The 20912-nt window shown below is 43.9% G+C and overlaps 1 pseudogene; it reads left to right on the forward strand.

Moving 5' to 3' along the window:
* LOC123240786 overlaps positions 1–14217 on the forward strand; it is a 42737-nt pseudogene extending 28520 nt beyond the window's left edge.
* The last annotated feature ends 6695 nt before the right edge of the window (positions 14218–20912 follow it).

Raw genomic sequence — 20912 nt, forward strand, 5'->3', positions numbered from 1 at the left:
GTCAAGTGACTTGCCCAGGGTCACACAGCTGGGAAGTGGCTGAGGCCGGGTTTGAACCTAGGACCTCCTGTCTCTAGGCCTGACTCTCACTCCACTGAGCTACCCAGCTGCCCCGAGTGTTAACCTTTTAAATGCTGGCCTGATAAGAATTTAAAGCTCTTCAATAAGGCCACAATACTTTTCAACAAGAAATCACAAGGATCACAAAAAGGGTCAAAAGAGGAGTCTCAGATTTTTATCTATTCTCTTATCGGCTTCACACACAATACTTTAAGGTTATACAATTCTATATGTATTATTAGCCAATATCTATTTCATTCAGTCCTCTATACAATTCCATGAGACAGATGCAATTGTTTTCTCCATTGAAGATCTTGAGGCAGACAGGGATTAAGTGACCTGTCCAGGGTCACACAGCTATCAAGTATCTAATGCCAGATCTGGACTAAAACTTCTTGACTCCAAATCCAACACAATCAGACCAGTTGTTGTTAAAGAAAGGAAACAAGAGAGACAGAGGTAGTCAGTAGTCCCAATTCTGGCAAGTTAAGCTCAGTCCCCAATCCATTTGGCCAGTCATTGGAAACCTCCTGTTGGTTTTTTAAACCTGGGGGCCATTCTCTGCCATCAGCTTTCAGACTTAGTAACCAAATAGAGGAATTCAACCTTCTCCCTCCAAAAGTCATAAGTTACTGGAAGGAAGCAGAGGAAGTCTGGGTATATTCCCATTTCCATGGATTCTCTCCTCTATCCCTCAGAATATCTTAAGAACTATTTGTGGTCCCAAATGATCCCAGCTTCAATAACTTGGAGATTGTTCCACAACAGAACCATAGGGACTAATGGAAGCCTAGTCCATTTGCTAACCCAGGGATTCACTGTCAGAGGCAGGAGCTCTCTATTTCATGAGTTAACATTCTCAACCATGAAATGGGTTGTTGCCCAATGTTCCCAGGGCTATACATGAAGAAGCTAATTTTCTAAGTGACATAGTGAAGCCTAAGGAATACATAGGATTTGGACTTGAAGTTAGGAAGACTTGAGTTTGAATCCTGCTTCAGACATGGCATAACTTGTGCCTCAGGGCAAGTCATTTCACCTTTGTGAACCTCATTTTCCTTATCTTTAAATTTGGGATAATAATAGCACCCATCTCACAGGACGGAAGTGTCAGAATCAAATGAGGTTATATATGGAGAGCTCTTCGTAAACTTAGTCTTGGAGCCTTTCTTCTGAGACTACCTCCAATTTGTCCTATACATCTTTTTTTTAGCCCATACTTTCTGTCTTGGTAATAACTCTAAGTCAGAAGGTCAAGGGCTAGGCAGATCTTAGATACAATGATGCTCACAATTCTGCCATCCTTCTGCATTTGGGAACCAGTGATTTTTCTAACTGAGGGCATGATATGATATGTAACTCCAAGGCAGCAGGTCCAACATAGGAAGAAAGCTCAGCCCAGAGTGTGTTTAGGGAAAAGAGTGTGCCACAGGTAGAAGTAAATGGTGTAGCACTGAGCCATCCTTTAAGATCTAGGATGGAAAGCCCCAAGGCTGGTAGCAAGCTCAGAAATGATCCTTTGTGGTCATGACAGACAGGCACTACCAGCAGCAAGATTAGGTGAGACATTTTTGAAGCTACTACAGACAGAAGCAACTTTGTCCATGGAAATTTACCTCTCAACTGTAATAGGGAAATTAGAGAGAGAACCATAAGATGGATGGTTGGCACATGCCAAAGAATGTTGGAGAAAGGATTCTAGAAGCCAGGGGGAGAAAGAAGGATTAACTGAGAGACAACTGTGACTTGATCCTTGGACTTGGTTTTGGACTGACTTTGGGGATTGGGGTCCTACCCAAGAAGAGAGAGGAAGAGCTGCTTCTAGGAGCTTTTCCTATCTCAAGTCTTTGGTGAACAAAAGACAACCCTTCAATCCTTCCCTGTGTGTTCCCGATCAGCTGGGTGCAGTTTGCAGCAGATCTGATTATCCTTGCTGTCTGTGAGGGTGTCAATTTGCCTGGGCTTTATTTTAAGTAAGGTTGAGCTTTGGGGTCCTGCAGAGTGAGCTCTGTCATTCTGAGCCACAACAAACCCTTGAAACAACTTTGGGGAGGAAAAAGGAGGATTTTAGCCAGGCAGATCATAGACAGGGTTTTGGGTGATTTAGCTCACTCAGGAAGGGTGCCAGATAGCCTCAAGAAAATGAAGGGTTTTGTCTTGGGACAAATGTAGCCAAGGTGGGAGGAGCAAAGAAAATTTAGAAGCAGGGACCCTTTTTCCTAATATTCATCTCCTAATTTCATTTTTAATTAAAGAACTATTTTTTAAAATATATATATACATATATATATATCAGACTATCTTATTGGGTTCAGGGCTTTCACTAACCTGTTGTTTTGTTTTGTTTTGTTTTTTTGGTTTGTTTTGTTTTGTTTTCCACAATTTGGTCCTGTTCTTCTGTTTGTGGATTCCCTGACTGAGTGGATGAATGGATGGGTGGGTGGGTGAATGGATGGACAGATAGATGGGTGTGTGGATGGGTGAATGGATGGGTGGATGGATAAAAACCCATTTACAATACTAAGCAATTCCCATGTGCCAAGACTGATGCTATTCTCAAGGAGATTACATTTTCTGGGGCCAGGAGCCAGCACCCAGTGATCCTGTGGGTCTGTCAGTAGCTCAGCTAGAGGGCATACCAACCCTCTAGAGTTGAAGATATGGCAGGGAGCGGCTCCTAGGGTACCTAGAGTGAAGAAAGTCATTGGACAATCAACAAAGTTTCCCCTTCCCAGCTGGCAGATCGCCGTCAAATGGAGTGTAGCTGGGCTCCATCTCCTGGAGGAAATCTGAACTGTAGAGAGCCTGAAGCGAAGTTGAGCATAGTTTCCTTCTAATATATTTAATTGCCTCTGAGACAATTAAATCTCTAGGATGAGTTCAATACCATTTAAGGAAAAATGAATCCAGCCTACTCGAAAGAGCATCCCTCTAAGGGAGGAGGAGAGAGAGGAGTGGAGACAATAAAGGTGGAGAAACAGACAGGAACGAGAAACGGGGATGGAGATGGGAGTGTGCTCCAACTAGTTCCCCTGAGCAGCTACCGCTGTCTTCTAGTTACACAGTAAGTCTCTGAGGAGCCAGTATAAAGGGGTAATAGCAGAATGATTGCAAAGGGAAACCCAGAAGCCCCAAAGATCAGAGGGGCATATTTTGCTAACTATATCATGTATTCACCAAAATGTGCCTGCTAAGCATCTTTGCTAAGGCAGAGGAAGCCACCTCAGCAGCACTGCCTGAGATCTAGATCTTAAAACTCAGACACAGTCAAGTATCCACAAGAAGGTCAGCAGAAGCCCCAATATTCTGAAGCCTGGAGATGACTTGGATATGTCACTGCAACAGGCCCAAATAAAATGGGACCCGCTTGAAATGAGACCTCCAACTCCTGCCCAGCCTCTTCCATCTCTGTTGGGGCTGTGCTGCTGAAAGCTCCCAGATCATGGAATGTAGAGAATGTCAGACCAGGGAAGGACATTAGAGCAAAGAATCACAGATTTAGATCTGAAATGCACCCTGGAAATAAGCTAGTCTGACACCCTCATCTAATTTAATTGTCAATTTATTAATACTTATTAATTATTGCTTTATCTGTTATCTATTGATTTGTTCATGAATATATATTGATTTTACAAATGAGAAAATTGAGGCCTAGAGAGGGTGGCTTGCCTGAGGTCATATGGGAAGTAGGGGACATTGTTTTCATAACATCACTGGTCATAGAGAAACAGGAATGGGACACTGGGGACATCTTGGGGGCATGGGCATCATTGCAGAGACTTTAGGAGAAAAGATCAGGCAGTGGGAACAACTAGAAAGAAAAGGAATGGGCTGGTTGGGGCTTTAAGGTGGAAAAATAATATATGTTGGTGGCTAAATAATTAATAGTGGGCTGTTGCTATAGAGATTGAAAGATGTTAAATGATTTCTAGGTTTTTGATTGTTCTTGGGCCAGGAACTTAAAATCCTATAGAGGGTGCAGCTGGGTAGCTCAGTGGATTGAGAGTCAGGCCTAGAGCCTGGAGGTCCTGGGTTCAAATCCAGCCTTAGACACTTCCCAGCTATGTGACCCTGGGCAAGTCACTTGACCCCCATTGCCCACCCTTACCACTCTTCCACATAGGAGTCAATACACAGAAGTTAAGGGTTTAAAAAAAAAAGAAAAAAAATCCTGTAGGTCTGGGGAAAGATTCAGGGACAGACTGATAAGGAAAAATAGGGTTTTATTATTTAACTGGGGCAGGTAAGGGAAAGGAATGGGATGAACTATCTGGGTAGAACTGAATTCCCTCCCACCAAGGTCCAACAGACTTCTATACTGATCTCTACCTAACTTTACCCAGCTGCCTAACTCTATCCTATCCAGAATTCCCCCCCCCACACACACACACACACCTTTGATGGTATTTAAGAGCAAGGAAAGCTGGAAGGTAAACAGGTCCACTGGGTGATAGGGAGATCTCATGGCTGTTGTCTTTCAGGGTCTGTCAGGAATCCAGTAGGGTCTCAGCAACTTAAATCCAAAGGAGAGGGAGTAAGGCTCTTGACCACACCGTCCACCAGTGTGTCTCACCAGACTCAACCTCTTCCAGGCTAGTGAAATCTTGATAGATGATCCACAGAGACAGGCCAAAGAGAGATATAGCCAGCACCTCTGGAGTGAGAGCCCGGGGACTAACTACCACACCAGCCAGTCACTGACCCCCGAGGGCTGGAATCTTTTCTCTCTGCCTGTCACCTCCACTTTCCCTAATTTCACTAGGAGGGACAGGGATAGTGGGACAGGAAAGGGTCTTCTTGTTCTGAGTTGGATACCAAAGCCCCTTGGAAAGGAGTTGTTCAGTCAGAAGGTCAGCAGATCACTGACTACAAGGACCAAGAAAGGAGGAACTACAATCCTGCATGCCTCTCTTTCCCCCTAGCCCAGAGTCCCATTCTCACACACTTGCCTTCCCTTATATGGGGCTGGGGTTCCCTCTGGGACCCCATCTCTGGGGCCCTGTGTAAGAGAAGGGCCAGTGGGATCAGACTGATTGCTCTCATGAGAACCACCCCCCTCCCCAGCCCATCCTGTTTCCTTCTTATCATTCTTGTTCCTATTCTTCTCTTCTCCTTTCCCTGGGCTCTCTCCACCCAGATGGCAGTGTGATCAGTTCTAGGTTGCTTTCAGGACAAAGCTCTGGACTCCTGTGATCCCTCCATCTTACCATGCTCTTGCTGCTGTTACTGTGCCAGATCTGGCAGGGTGGGTGAGGCCAGAGCCAGAGCAAAAGTTTGGGGTTCTTGGATAGAGATTGGATGGGAGAGCATGGAAGGATGTGGAATCATAGGCTGACTCTCTGTCTGTCTCTGTCTCTCTCTCTCTCTGTCTGTCTGTCTCTGTCTCTCTCTCTCTGTCTCTCTCTCTCTGTCTCTCTGTCTCTCTGTCTCTGTCTGTCTCTGTCTCTGTCTCTGTCTCTCTCTCTTTCTCTCTCTCTCTCCCCCCTCCTGCACCTCACAGGATCCTCCTCTGAAAATGATCCAAAGTCTTGGATTGATGTCCAGGAAATAGTGAACCTGAAGGAGGGGCTGGGTGTTTCTATCCCCTGTTCCTTCTATTTCTCCCAACAACACAGGAATAACAGCACAGCTCATGGATACTGGTTCCAGAGGACAGAGCAGTATAAACTGGTGGCTACCAGTGATGCCCAAAAGGATATTCAGTCCTGGTCCCAGGGCCGATTCCACCTCATTGGAGATCCACAGATGGACAATTGCTCCTTGAGCATTACTGGGGTCCAGAAACAGGATCGTGGGAATTACTGGTTCCAGGTGGAGAAGGGGGGTCTGAGATACAATTACACCTCTAAAATGCTATCTGTCCATGTGGAAGGTGAGGACAGTGTCCCAGGGAAGTCCTTGGGAGTGATGGGAAGTCCAGAGCAGTGGGGATCAAGTAAGTGTTGATACATGAAGGATAGTCACAGGGCTCTTGACTGGGAGGGCATACGGATCCTTTTCCACATGATCCCAGGCAGAGGTGAGCATTCCAGGGTCTGGGAACAGAGGAACACAGCTGGGGATGCTCATGGACACATCAAGAAGAGACATATAGTAGTGGGATATCCCAGAGGTGACCCTGAGGCTAGAGAGACACACTTCATAGTCCTCTGCTTAAGCAAACAGGAACTGGGTTGGGATGAGCAGCTCTGGCCCTAGGGATGGAGAGACACACTCAAGGCATCCAAGATGCATCCAGGGAAAGGGCTTGTCAGGGACAGAATAGAGACAATACAAAAGCTATCACTTGGCTACACATATTTTGGGGACCCTTTCTCCCACCACTTAATTCACCTACTCTCTCCTGCTTCAGATCTGATCCAGAAGCCAGAGATCCAGATACCAGACCATCTGGAGTCTGGGGTTCAGGTGACTCTGACCTGTAGACTGTAGAGAGGAGACTCCCTCCACCTTCTTCTGGACCAGCTCTACTGTCTCCTCTCATGGATCCCCAGGTCTCTGCTCCTCCAAACTCCTCATCACACCCCAGGCCCAGGATCATGGCACTAACCTCACCTGTCAGGTGACATTCCCAGACACCAGAGTAACCACAGAGAAAATTGTCCAGCTCCAAGTTGCCTGTGAGTGCTGGGAGGGCATGAGGCAAGATGCCCAGGTACCCCAGGGGAAGGAGGGCTGGAGGGAAAGAAGATCCAGGATCTGACATACTAGGTGCCTGGCTTTAAGGGGAAATGGGGCTTTTTGGAGGGATGGTAACTAGGGCTCTACTGTTTTCTGTCCTGCATTCTGTTATTGAAGTTCCAAATTTCATCCTATCACTGAGTTTAAGCCTGGGCCCCAAGCTCAAAATCAGCCACATTTTCCTATTGCAGACTCTCCTCAAAATATGAGCATCTCTCTTCCCCAGAGAAATGGGACAGGTAGATTGACTGGAAGAAGACAGAGGGATAGAGGAAGAAAATGTAGACTACTTGGGAGCAAATAGGAGACCCCTAACTTTTGTGTTCTCTCCCTCTCTCCCACCCTCCCTCTCTTCCTTTCTGTCTCTATCTCTGTCTCTGCCTCTGTCTCTGTCTCTATCTCTGTCTCTATCTCTGTCTGTCTGTCTGTCTGTCTCTCTCTCCTCCCCACTCACACATCCCAGAGTATAAAGAAGGCACATCTTTGCTGGTTCTGGAGGGTGAGTCCCTGAAACTTGTCTGTTCCACTGACAGTAACCCTCCAGCCACCCTGAGCTGGTCCTGAGCTGGGACCGAAACCTGACCTCCTTCCAGACCTTCGATGCTGAGGTCTTGAGCCTGGAAATGACATCATTAAGAGAAGAAGATGGAGGAGAATACGTGTGCCAAGCCCACAACCGACTGGGGGCCTGGAATCTCTCTCTCTATCTCTCTGTGAATTGTGAGCAAGACATGGCTGAAAGGCTACCTGGGTCCCAGGAGTTGAGGGAGAGGACATTAAACTGATTCTTCTCCCCTCTTTCCCCACAGACCCACCAAGGATGCTCAATCTCTCTTGCTCCAAGACCAATGAGAGATTTTCCTGTACCTGCTCTGCCCAGGCAGTACCAGCCCCCTCCCTGAGCTGGTGGATTGGAGAAAGCACTCTGGAAAAGAATGGCCCTGAGGATACTCTCTGGGAGGTATCCAACACTTCTGGGATCTGGACCAATAGCAGCCTCAGCCTGAAAGAGGGGCTTAACCATAACCTCAGTATCCGATGTGAGGGGAAGAACCAACATGGCGTACACAGTCTTAGCATCCTACTGATGCCAGGTGAGCAGTGATGCCCCCAGAAGAAGAGAGAACTGAGATGGGGCTGAGTTTAGGAAAGATTCTGCAGGACAGTGGACAGAGGTGGAAGGGTAGAGTGGATGAAGTAGGGGAACAAAGACAGGCCAATGGAGGGTGAAAAGTGCACTGGCTTTTGGGTCTTTTGATCTGAGTGAGATCATGCCCTTTGGAACTGAAGGCAAAAGAAGTAACTTCTCTGGGCAATAATTTACCTGCAAGGAGAAAGAAAGGAGGTGGGAAGGGAGGAAGGGAGGAAAGGAGGAAAGGAGGAAAGGAGGAAGGAAGTCCCCTAATAACACTATTAGCTCTTTTTAAAAAAAAAACTCTTACCTTTCATCTTAGAATCAATACTTTGTATTGGATCCAAGGCAGAAGAGTGGTAAGAGTTAGGCAATGGGGGTTAAATGACTTTTCCAGGGTCACACAGCTAGGTAGTGTCTGAGCCCAGATTTGAATCTAGGGCCTCCCATCTCTAGGCCTGGCTCTTAACCCACTGAGCAACTCAGCTGCCCTCTATACTGTAAGCTCTTTGAGGACAAGAATTGTCCCATTTTGTTTTTGTCTCTCTATCTCCTAACACAAAGAAAGTTCTTTTAAAAAAAATCTTATCTTCTGTCTTAGAATCAATCAATTCTAAGACAGAAGAGCAGTAAGGGCTAGGTAATGGGGGTTAAGTGATTTGCCTGGATTCACACAGCTAAGAAGTGCCTGAAGCCAAATTTGAACCCAGGACCTCCCATTTTTAGATCTGGTGCTCTATCCACTGTGGTACTTAGCTGCCTCAAATCCCTTTTGTTGTTGTTGTTTCATTGTGTCCAACTCTTCCCCCCCCCCCACTTTTTCCCCCAATTACATGTAAAAACAGTTTCCAACATTTTCCAAAGAATTCTGAGTCTTGAATTCTGTCCAACTCTTCATGACCCTATTTTGTGATTTTATTGGCAAAGACACTGGAGTGGTTTGCCATTTCCTTCTCCAACTCATTTTACAAATGAGGAAACTGAGGCAAACAAGATGAAGTAGTAACTTGCCCAGGGACACACAGCTAGTGTCTGAGGCAGGACTTGAACTCATAAAGATGAGTCTTCCTGATTCCAAGCCCGGTTCTTTATCCTTTGGCCCACCCAGTTGGTTTTCTTCAAAACTCAGCTTGTGTCACTTTCCATAGGAAGTTGGTCTTTCATAGCTTTCCCCACTTCCCCTCCCCAGAACCTTCCCCTTTAAGATTTACTTTCTATCTGCTCCATGGACTTAAGTATTTCTATGTTATCTCCCTCATTGGATTGTCAGTCCCTTGTGGGCAGGGATTATTTCTGCCTTTCTAAGGATACCCAAGCCCAATGCTTGCCATATGATATGTGCTAAAGAATTGCTTATGGTTTGATTGAATGAGTAAATGTTGGCCTCAGTTTCCTCATCTGAAAAATGAGGTGGAGAAGGAAATGGTGAACCACTCCTGTAGCTTTGCCAAGAAAACCCCAAATGGGATCATAAGATGTTGGATATGATTGTAATGACTAAACAACAACGTGAGTGTGTGTGTGTGTGTGTGTGTGTGTGTGTGTGTGCATACATGTATTCAAGAGGACACTCAGAAATGGGGCATTGAAATCCCTACCCTGAGTCCCAAATGATATTAAATGTGTCACATGGACCATTATATGTTTTATTTATATATGTTCACATAAACACATGGATATAAACACACACATGGATATGCATGTAGGCAAGTGTTTGGGGTGAGCTAGTAGCATATAAATATATGCATATACAGGATACATATATAAGTGCCTGCATATTCAAAAATATTTTCAAAAGACATACATATATGGGCCATATATCTGTACATATGTGCATGAGTTTATTTGTACACAAAATGGCATGCAAAATCCTAAACAATATATTTGACATACTTTTTTTTAAATAAACTCCTACCTGCTGCTTTAGAACCCATTCCAAGTATTGGTTCCAAGAAGAAGAGTGGTAAGGGCTAGGCAATAAGGTTAAGTGACTTGCCTAGGGTCACCCAGCTGGGAAGTGTCTGAGGCTAGATTTGAACCCAGGACCTCCCTACTCCCAGCCTGGCTCTCTAACCCCTGAGCCCCCCAGCTGTCCCCATTTGGTATACTCTCATGCAATCCCTTTGCTAGTGTCTGGTCTTGCTGCAGCTGCTTGCTCTCAACATCACAATTGTCCCCAAATACAAAAGCATACAAGTAAGACAAGCCAAGGTCATTTTCCAGAGTCCTCCTAGGTCACCACTTCTGGCCTGGTCCAGCTCAAAATGCTCAGTACAGAACAAAATGGAAATGAAAATTCTGTATTTTACTCACTGTCTCGGGGCACTTGTGCTGGCATTGCCCACCTCAGTGGCTTGTCCTGAGGAGCCCAGGAAGCATCTGCCCAGCTCTAGGGAGGCTGCCCTTATTCCTGGGACCCCAGAGCTAAGGAAGGGGGAGGAGGATGGAGGAGGGAATGGCTCTCCTCAGGCTGCATCTTTCCTCAGATAAAGCCTCCTCCAGTCCACAGAACTTCTTGACGTGGCTGATTAAGGGAGCCCTGTGTGGAACCCTCGTGTCTGCTCTGCTCTTCATATGCCTCACAGCCTGCTCGTGAGTTTCCAGATTGAGCCCTTGAATGGAGGACCTTAGAAGATTGAATGTGGAACATACAGGTTGGGAGGGAACTTGGAACAAAGTGTGTGAGGGCCAGGGATGAAGAAGGAGGCCCTTAAGGTGCAGAATAACAGGTCTTGGGGAGATTCTAAGAAAGAGTGCCAAAGCTTAGAAGAATGTTGGAGCAGTGAATGTCAGGGGTCTTAGAACAGGGAATGGCAGAACTGGGAGGGCCCTTAGAAATAGATCTTGGAAGATGGAATGTTGGCTATTGGAGCAGTAAGTGGAGGATCCCCTCGAAGCTGGGCAATAGAGGTACAGGTATCTAAGGTGCCATTCTAACAGGGAGGATAACAAGTCTGTATATAAGTGTACACAGAATAAACATAAAGAAGACTAATAGAAAGAGACACAAAGTCATTGACTGCTTGGTAGCTTGGAAGAGAGAGCAGCCGAGGAGGTAAGAAAAGGCTTCCTATAGCTAGGAGGAAATGTAGGTCACAGAATATAGAATGGCATAGCTAGCTGTCAGGGTCTTTAGAAATGAAGTGGCAGAACTCACAATCAAGCATGGCTGCCCTTGTCTTAGAGTGAAGATGCTTGGGAGGAGAAAGTCTAAGAAAGACTTGGAAGCTACCAGGTCTGCAGCCAACAGCAAGACAGTCTCCATTAATATTCCACTGGTGAGTAAACCAATCATCCTGGCCCCAAACCCTCCATGGCCATCACTTTATTGGACATTAAAGTCCAATAGACATTAGAGCAACCCCCTCCCCCACAGAAAGTTCCCAGAATGACTGGGAACATGAAGTCTCCGAACTCAGAAAGTCTCCAGTCTAGTTGAGGAGCTAGAACACCTCAATCTTAGCTTAACTATGTAAGAATGTGTTCACTGTGAATGTACTGAGGATGAACTGGATAAGAAGCCATTCCAAGCTCATCCTGGAGATTTCATGTGCAGGGACTAATGGCCCCAAGTAGTCTTTGGAGTCTGAGGGAAAGGTATGGATTGCTGGAGAAGGAATAGCTTGTCAAAAGAACGAAGGCAAGTCCTAAGGAGATGAACGTGACTGGAGTAGATCTTTTCCACCCCAGTCAATTCACTAACCATTTACTGAGCATTATCTTCTACCTGGAAAGTAGTCTTCCAGACTGTGCTTAAAGACCCCTAAAGAGGGTGAAGCCTCGACCTTGGACAGCGCCAATGGTTGGGAGAGTCTTCCTGACCTCCAGCGTACATTGGCCCCCTAGGTCATTCCCACTCATCACATCTGATTATGAGCTCTGGAGTTCCCCAGAAAACATATCTACACCCTCTTCTACATGATGATCCTTGAGTGTAGCTATCATTTCCCAATCCCACCAACAGCCTTCTCTTCTCCTGGCTAAGCATGCCCAATTCCTTCACTCATGATTTTATCTTAAGGCCCTTTGCCAACCTGGTTCTCCTTCCTTGGATGTCTTCCAGCTTATCAATGTCCTAACTAAAAGTGGACACATTAGGATAATCTAACCCACAACAACACAATAGACTAACCCAAACTGGACACAGTAGAATAATCACTTCCCTATTTCCAGAAGCCAGCTCATAATAACATGTCTTTAATGTAACCCAGTATGCATCAGCTTTGTTGGCTACCCACACTCCTCCCCACTTCTGTTGAGCTTACAGCCCACGAAAAAAGCCTAGTCTTTTGTAAGACACACCATCTGCATGGGAGGTACAACTGATCTAGTCTGGCCCACATCTACTATATACCAGGCCCTACAAAGAAAGGCAAAACAGAATTCCTTCCCTCAAGAAGCTCCACAATCTAATGGATTGTGGGTTGCTAACACAGATATCAAATGGGCAAAGTCAGGATCAGTTATAGGTTTTCTGATTACAAATCCAGGTCACCCCACTCCTTCAGAGCTGCCCGGACACAAGAGAAGTGTGATAGTGTAACCTGTAGCCAGAAAGGAAGTTTAGAGATGTTGCAGAATGCCATGATAAGAAGTTTATCTAGAAATCCTCCACCCAATAGGATCAGAAGGTATGGAACTAGAAGAGACCTTGGAAATCTTTTGGCTCAACCCTTCTTTTGGAGGCAAATTCAGTCACAGAGAAGGAAAGAGACTTATCCAAGAACTCATAGCTAGGAAGTCGACCCAGGATTTGATTCCAGGAGTGCTCAGTCCAAATTCCACATTCTTTTATAGAATGAAAGAACTTACTACGGTGTCACAGAATCATGGGATTTAAAACCAGCATCAACATTAAAGACAATATTGGCCAAGTTACAGCCCTACCTACATAGGAGCAAACCGAGGCCCAGAAAGTCCTAAGGTGACAAAAGAGCTACAATATGACCCCATACACTAAGACACCAGATTCACTTCTCACACCTTTATTGATTGAGGCAGTGTCTCCTTTGTTTTATTTAATTTATCTAATCAGCCATTATTAAATATCCAATTCTCACCCATTATACTTTCAGAAAGAAAATTCCCTACTCCAAGAAGTAGCAAAGGCCAAATCAGGCTTGGCCTGCTATGAAAATGGACTCTGGAGGAGTCAGCTCCATGGCTTACTAGCTTCAGGTTCTGCCTCACCAATAGTTTCTAGTATTACCTTCAATCTGTGGCCCTTCCTTTGGTAGTTAGTATACTATTGATCAGTTCCAGCATCAGGGTCAGATTCTGCATTCTCATTTTAAAGTCAGCTAGGTGGTGCAGGGGAAGCCAGGAAGACCTGAGGTCAAATCCAGTCTCAGATAATTGTGTGAACCTATGAAAGTCACTTAACTATATGCCTCAGTTTTCTCATCTGGAAAATGGGAATAATAAGAACATCTACCTCCCAGGTTCTTATGAGGATCAACTACGTTAATATTTGTAAAGCATTCAGCACAGCACCTGGAACATAGTAGATATTATAAAAATACTTCTTTTCCTTCTCCCCTTTACCTCTTCAACCAAAGGATTCCTCCTATTCCACACTCACAGAAATTCAGGTAGAATAGACAACAGAGGTACCCTGGCTTCAACTAGACCACAACAGAATCCCCTGAGAGATCATCCAGGCTCCTCTTGAAGACCTCCAGGGATGGAAAAGATAGAAGAAAAGAAGGCAGAGCTGGAAGGGTCCTTAAAACTTACACCACAGAATGTCAGACTGAAAGAGCAGCATTCTATTCCAGCATCAAGGGTTCAATATTCTCATATGAATTTCAACTTGGACATTCCATTTGCTATATTGACAAACCCCAAAATGACATGGCAACTGGAATGTCCAAGTTGAAATTCATATGAGAACACTGAACCTTTGATGTTAGGAAAGAATGGAATCTCAGAGCACAGAATACCCAATATCAGGGGTAAAAATCCCTCTGTGGAGTGAAAGACATGGAAAAGTCATTGTAACATAGACTGTTAGTGGAGAAAGGTGACAGAAAAATGAGACTGGCAGAACTGGGAGGGCTCTTAGAGACCAGTTCTGGTCTTGGATTTTTTCCCCTCTGAGTTCCTGTAGACACTTTCCACCTCTAAGACCCCATGGATCTTTGTATGTCTGACAGGTTGAACATGAGAATCCTGGGAAGCACAGCTCCTTGAAGCACCCTTCTTCACCTTTCCTGGGCTATTGCTCATAGGAAGAAAAGGGTCAAATTCAATATGTCTCCATCTTTTTCCAAGCCCAGAAGCTTCAAGACATCCCCAAGTGAGAAGACACCCACACTGAGAATTCAGAGCTCAAATTTTCATAAAGAGTTTTGATAAAGGGATTAGGGAGGATGGGGACTCCTTGGGATTAGAGAGAATTTGGGGGTCCTGCTTTGAGAAAGAAGATAACATCAGGACAAATCCATAAACAGGAATATATTAGTCTTATTCATTGTGTAGGGAGCTGGCAGGGAGGGGGAAATATTGTCAGAAATTAATGCGTTAATTAGAAATACCGAAAAACTAGTGAACAAAGAATGTAGAATGGCTCTGGGCCATGGTTCATACATATACCCAACTCTCTCTCTCTCTTTCTCTCTCCTCCTCCTCCTCCTCTTCTTCCTCCTCCCTCCTCTTCTTCTCCCCACCCTCATCCCCTGAATTCCAGTCCTATATTATCAATTTCTTCCTGGACATTTCCATCTGAATGTCCCACAGTCACCTTGAGTTCATCATATCCAAATCATACTTCCTCCACCAAACTATATCTTCCCTCAAAATTTCCCTGCTTCCTTTAAGTGCACCAGCCTTCCAGACTACAAGGATCTCAATCTTGGAGTCATCTTCAATTCTTCCCTCTCCTTCCAAACCCCTACCACCCTTCCTCTAACATTACCACCACATATCCAATGAAGTGCTCAATCTGGTCAGTTCTGTGTACCCAACATGGCTCATAAGCCTTTACTCTAGTTCAGATCCTCATCATCTCATACCCAGACTATTACAATGTGTCTCCCCTTCCTGTGTCTCTTCTCTGATACATTTTCCATATCATTGCTAAATTGATATGTAGTCTGAAAACACTGATGTGATCCTTTTGCTGTCCTACTCAAAGCCTTAAAGGCTTCCTATTGCAACTGGGAGAAAGTCCTCATTCTGAAATCTCAAGCCTGCCAGTCTGGTCCTACCTATTTTTTTTAGTCTGAGTCTCTCATCTATTTTGTGAGATTAATCTGATGGCTGTTCTATTTGCCTTTGTACAAGGACTCTCAACTGTCTGGAATCCCTCCCTGCCTCATTGCATAGACTCCTAAGCTTTTTTTTAGAAAAAAAAAACAAAAACTCCTTCCTTCTTTCCTTCCTTCCTTCCTTCCTTCCTTCCTTCCTTCCTTCCTTCTTTTTTCCTTCTTTCATTTCCTTCATAAGGCATTCCTGGACCCCTCCCAGTTACTAGTAATCTCTCCTTCTTGCATTATTTTATATATATCTTGTACTTATTTTTATGTGTGCCTATTCTGCCCCCCTGATTAGACTATAAGCTCTTTGAGGGCGGGAATTGTCCCATTTTGTCTTTGTATCCCCATCTTCTGGCATCTTCTTCTTTAACAAAATAAACAAAACTGTTACCTTTTGTCTTAGAATCAATACTGAGTATCAGTTCCAAGGCAGAAGAGCAGTAAGAGCTAGGCACTTGAGCTTAAGGGACTTGTTCAAGACCACACAGCTAGGGAATGTCTGAGGCCAGATTTGAACCCAGGTTCTCTCAACTTTAGGTCTGGTTCTCTATCTACTGAGCCACCTAGCTTCTCCAAAGAAGTTTCTTAATAAATGTTTATAAATTGAATTGAATAGTATTTATTAGCAGAAAGGCCTTCCTGTCTACCTGCTAAATACAGCTTCTTGAGTGTCTTGACTATTGAACTTGATGGCTCTATGGCTTATAAAAAATATGAAGACATGATGGAAGCAAAATATGCTTGCCAATAGCATGTTGCCTTTGGGGAAATAAAAGCCAGAAGTCTGGGACTTCATGACAAGCTTCATGCTGAATAGAGCTATATCTTCAGGAAGGCTTCATATAGAAAATCTTTGGCTCCCCTGAGATCTGGTTCTATACAGAATATATTGGATAGCCTTAGCATGTTCTGATAAATACTGCAATAAGTAGGTTTTGTGTACTGCTGAATCTTTTTTTAATAAAAAATGTGTAATGTGTATTTTGGAGCCCTCAAATGGAGCCTTGAGGAGGAAGTGAGTTTTTGTTTAAATAAGAGATGGATTGCTTCTGTCGGAGTAAAAAATTCTATTAGTACAAATGTTAGCTAGAAGTGAAGATAAACATTCAATAAGACAAAATTTTATAGTCTTGATGAAAGAGTAAATGCATTTCAATAGCAAAAAAAAAACCTGGGAGACTATCTAATCCAACTATTTTACTGATGAGGACACTAAGGCCAGAGAGGCCAATTCATTTACTCAAGGGCACACAGCTTTTGATTGGTGGAACCACAAGTCAAACTCAGCTCTGCTGACTAAACCCACCACTCTTTCCAAATATTATTCTACTAGCTATATGTGTCAGTGATCCTTTCATGTGACTGGCAGACCACAGTGACTTGGAGACCCCTGTATGCAAATGTCCTGGCTGGGAGGGCCATTAGATCATTGAAGGTTGGAGTGAAATAACCTCTCTAGGAAAACGGAGATGGCGAGGTCCAGAGCTGGAGCCACATCTAAGAGACTTGTCAGGGAAGATGCTGCAGCAAAGAGAGCAAGGGCTGCAGCTGGTGGACTTCATGAGAACACTAACCCACAGAGACGGGAAGAGGGAAGGGTCTCTTGGTGAAAGGAGAAGTATTTCCACTAGACAACCTGACCACATGAGTCAAGTGAGAATCAGTTCCTCAACTATAAAGTGAGCTAGAGAAGGAAGTGGCAAAACCCCAAATGGGGTCATGAAGAGATGGACATGCCTGAAATGCCTGAACAACAAACATCTGGTCCCTCCCAATGGTGCCAAACAATGATCATTGTACCTAAAATATGGGGCATCTAAGGTGAGAAGGACCTTAGAAAATGGAATGTGAGAGCCAGGAGGGCATTTGAAATCAAGAGCCAGAAGGAAGTGGGAGCTAAATTCAAGGATATCACACAACTATTCTGTGGGGTGACAAAGAATGAGATTGGTTTTATTGGATGCCCAAAGCCATTGAAAACCATCATTTCACATTTCATGAAATTTAATATTGCCATTCTCACCATAAGGATTTGCAAAAAAAGACTACCAAGTGGATGGGAAGTGAAATACAAGTGAAGTAGGTGGGAGTGGGATCAGCAGTGCTCAGCTACCACTTGGAAGCAGATTGAATAAAGACCAAGAAGTCCAATTAGCATTGATAGCACATGAGTTCTACCCCAAAAGCCAGGTAAGAGCCTCAGGGCAATGAAAAGGGAGACAGAGTCATCCCAGGGAAGAATCAGAAGACACACATTGCCTATAATGGCTCAGTGTCCAGAGACAAAAAGACACAGCTCTTTCCCCTAAATCACAGGGTAGTGAATACCAGGGGAGTTACAAAGCTCCAAGACAGGGAGCATGGAAGTTCAGGGGCCCAGCAGCCTCCAGCGAGCAGCTGATTATGGGAGAACTCAGAACAGGCTCAAGACATTTGAAGTCCCTGAGAAGACTGAACAGGCTCTGAAGATCCATCACTTCAAAACACAGACACACAGAGGACTGGAACCCTGGGAGGTAGAGGTAAATGTAAGAAGCCAGAGGATGCAGAGTGAGATCAGCAGAGCCGACTTGTCTAACAAAAGTAGGGCCAAAGGTGGAACATAGACAGCCCCAGCACAAAGCTCCAATGCAAGGAACTAAAGCTCAAGGATGAGAAAACCAAGAAAAACAAAGGCCAGTTTCCAAAACCTGTAGGAGATCTAGAGGTCCCCCCCAACCCCCACCAAATAAGGAAAGAATGATTGTAAAAACTGTAAGCAGAGACTTAAAGGGAAATATGGACATTAGACAAGGAGTGTGAAAATCTAGAAGAAATGAAAGAAAGCTTGAAAAATAAAGGCTTTTTAGCTGCTTCCTTTCATTTGGAGAAGAGGAGGAGGGGAGAGGAGGGAAGGGGGTGAAGGTGAGAAGGCAGGGGGAGAGAGGAATTGAAGGGGAGACTTCCATTTGATTTTTCTTTTTTAGCATTGTTCTGTCCAACTCTTTGTGATTCCATTTGAGGTTTTCTTAATAAAGCTGCTGGAGTGGTTTGTCATTTCCTTCTCCAGCTTATTTTACAGATGAGGAAACTGAAGTAAACAAGGTTTAATGACTTGCTCAGGGTCGCACAATTGGTAAGTAAGTATCTGAGGCCAGATTTTTACTCAGGAAGATGAATCTTCCTAATTACAGTCACCTTGCTCTATTCACTGCACTACCTAGCTGCCCCTTTTTTTAGCATTACAAACATCAAATAAAATAGGGCATTTCTGTATACAAAGTAGAAGAGAAAAAGGGAATTGTCCATGAAACTGCAGATCTCTAAGTATTGTGCCATTTTAAGTCATTAAAGTTTAAATTATTTGAATCTAAGACACCTTTGGCCAGTAAGACTTTGGGGACATTTTGTCTGGGATAGATTCAACCTGTCCCTTTCAAAGATCTCCCTACCAGAGAGAGATTTCCTGTCCAATCTGTGAGGTTTTTTTTATTGGCTCTAAGAGTGACAGACAAGGAAAATCCTGTTTGTCTTTTGATTAGTCTTGTAGGGGAATTGGGATAGAGGAGATCAAAAGAAAGTGGGTAGGCATGACTACCTAAACACTGGAATAGAGGCTTATTCTAAAAGAGAATGACTCATGTTAGGAAAAGAAAAATAAAAAGCCCCACCACCACTGCCACCACCTCCAACACCCTAACACCACATCTCTAATACTTGGAGATTTCATTGGGTAAGTGGGGAAAAGTCAAGGTCAGGAGAAATATATAGGAAAGCAGAATGAAGAACAACAAAAACAAAAGTGAATAAGCATGTCTAATTCATACATGACTTGTTACACTTTGAAACTAGATGGATGGATAGGTAGATGAAGAGATAGAGAGAGATATATAGACAGAGAGATAGACAAGCAGACACATAGATAGATGAAGAGATACATAAAGAGTGATACAGATTCATAGATAGGTGTGTCAGACATTGTGCCAAGGACTGGAGATAGAAGAAAACAAGATGGTACAGAACTTAAGGAACTTCCATTCTAATAAGAGAACTTAACACTTAGAAGGGAAATAGAAGGGAGGAGGGTGGTCCTGGCACAGAAAAAGGCAGCCAGTATGGAGGTGAGAGGGAAGCTGCCCATGTATGTGGGACTTCTGAAGAGAAGGTGATTGATGATGAACAGGGAACATTCTTCTTAATTAAGAACACATTAAAACAGATTTGGAGATTGATGGGAGTTTTTTTGGCCCCTTTCATTTGGTCAAACAACTAATCATGTAAACCATGTAATTGTGGACATCAGGGAAGTTTCTGAAATTAAAATAGGATCCGAAGATCCTCAAAGGTTGAGAGCCACCAGTCTATGGAAGATCCCTGAGGTCCAAAGAAGGGAAATGCCTGAATTGAAGTCACACACTTAATGCTGCATTATTTATTGGACTAGATGGCCCTTTTGATGGAAATATTTGGAGGGGCCAGGAATGAGTCAAGAGCAATGACAACAACATCATTCATGTGGCAACCTAGAACCAAGGATAGAGTAGAAACAGGAAACCTATGTGTGAGTCCTATCTTTAATAGTTAAGCACTGTGTAGCACTATGTAGGGAAGGCACTCAAGCTCCATCAAAATCTCAGTTTTCCGATATGTTAGATGGGAGGACTTGAACTTGCAAGGCTCATCTCATAGACATGAGTATGTTCGTAGTCATCAACACATTATAGAATATGAGTTAATGCAATTGTCATAAAGGGAAAGGTAGGGGTTTGGGGAATGCCAAAGGAGTCAGGAAATAGTATCAAGGATGTCTCTGAAGAAGTGAAATGAATCATTTGAGGCAATATGGGAAAAGTCAATCAACAAACACTTACTGCATGCTAGATCCCATCCAAAATGCTCGGAAGACAAAGAAAGGTAAAAACAGGATGCCTGTCCTCACAGAGCTCACAGTCTAATGGGGGATACAATACTAAAGTGTATAAGAGACAGCTAATTGGCTCAGTGGATAGGGTGTCAGGCCTGGAGATGGGATAACCTGAGTTCAAATCTAACCTCAGACATTTTCTAGCTGTGTGGTCCTGGGCAAGTCATTGAACCCAAATTGCCTAGCCTTTGCAACTTTTCTGTCTTAGAACTGATGCTAAAACAGAAAGTAAAGGTTTTTTTAAGACCATAAAGTATTCATGAAAAAGACAATGAATTTTGTTTTAGACATATTGAGTTTCAGATGCCTAGAGGATCTTTTGTTCTCAGTATACAATAGGTCACTGGAAATGTGAGCCTAGAAAGGAGAGAGAGGATGGTTGTATATACTATATAGATCAGAGAATCATCCACATAGATATGATGAAGGGAGAAGACAAGGGCCAAGAAGACAGGGAGTGTTACCAGATCCCCGTGGTGAGTGAGCATGACCCTGATGAAAATCCAACAAAAGCTACTGAGAAAGAGCAGTCAGACATGTAAGAGGTAGGAGACAGGCAGACAAATCAGAGACCTCAGTGAAAACATTAAGATGGAACCATCCAGGACAAGAAGGTGAGCAACAGTGTCAAAGACTGCAGAGAACTCAAGAAAGATGATGACTGGCAAAAGGCTGTTTGAAATGGTGACATTGAGATCACAGGTAACTTTGGAGAGAATTTTCTGTTGAAACATGAAATTAGAAGCTCTAAGGGGAAAATCATGAAACTGGCTGTAAATTTAATTTTATTTAATCAGAAAAGCATAGGGGAAAGGAGAGAGAGAGAGAGAGAGAGAGAGAGAGAGAGAGAGAGAGAGAGAGAGAGAGAGAGAGAGAGAGA

The sequence above is a fragment of the Gracilinanus agilis genome, chromosome 3, assembly GCF_016433145.1.
Source record: "Gracilinanus agilis isolate LMUSP501 chromosome 3, AgileGrace, whole genome shotgun sequence".
In the NCBI taxonomy this organism is placed as follows: domain Eukaryota; kingdom Metazoa; phylum Chordata; class Mammalia; order Didelphimorphia; family Didelphidae; genus Gracilinanus; species Gracilinanus agilis.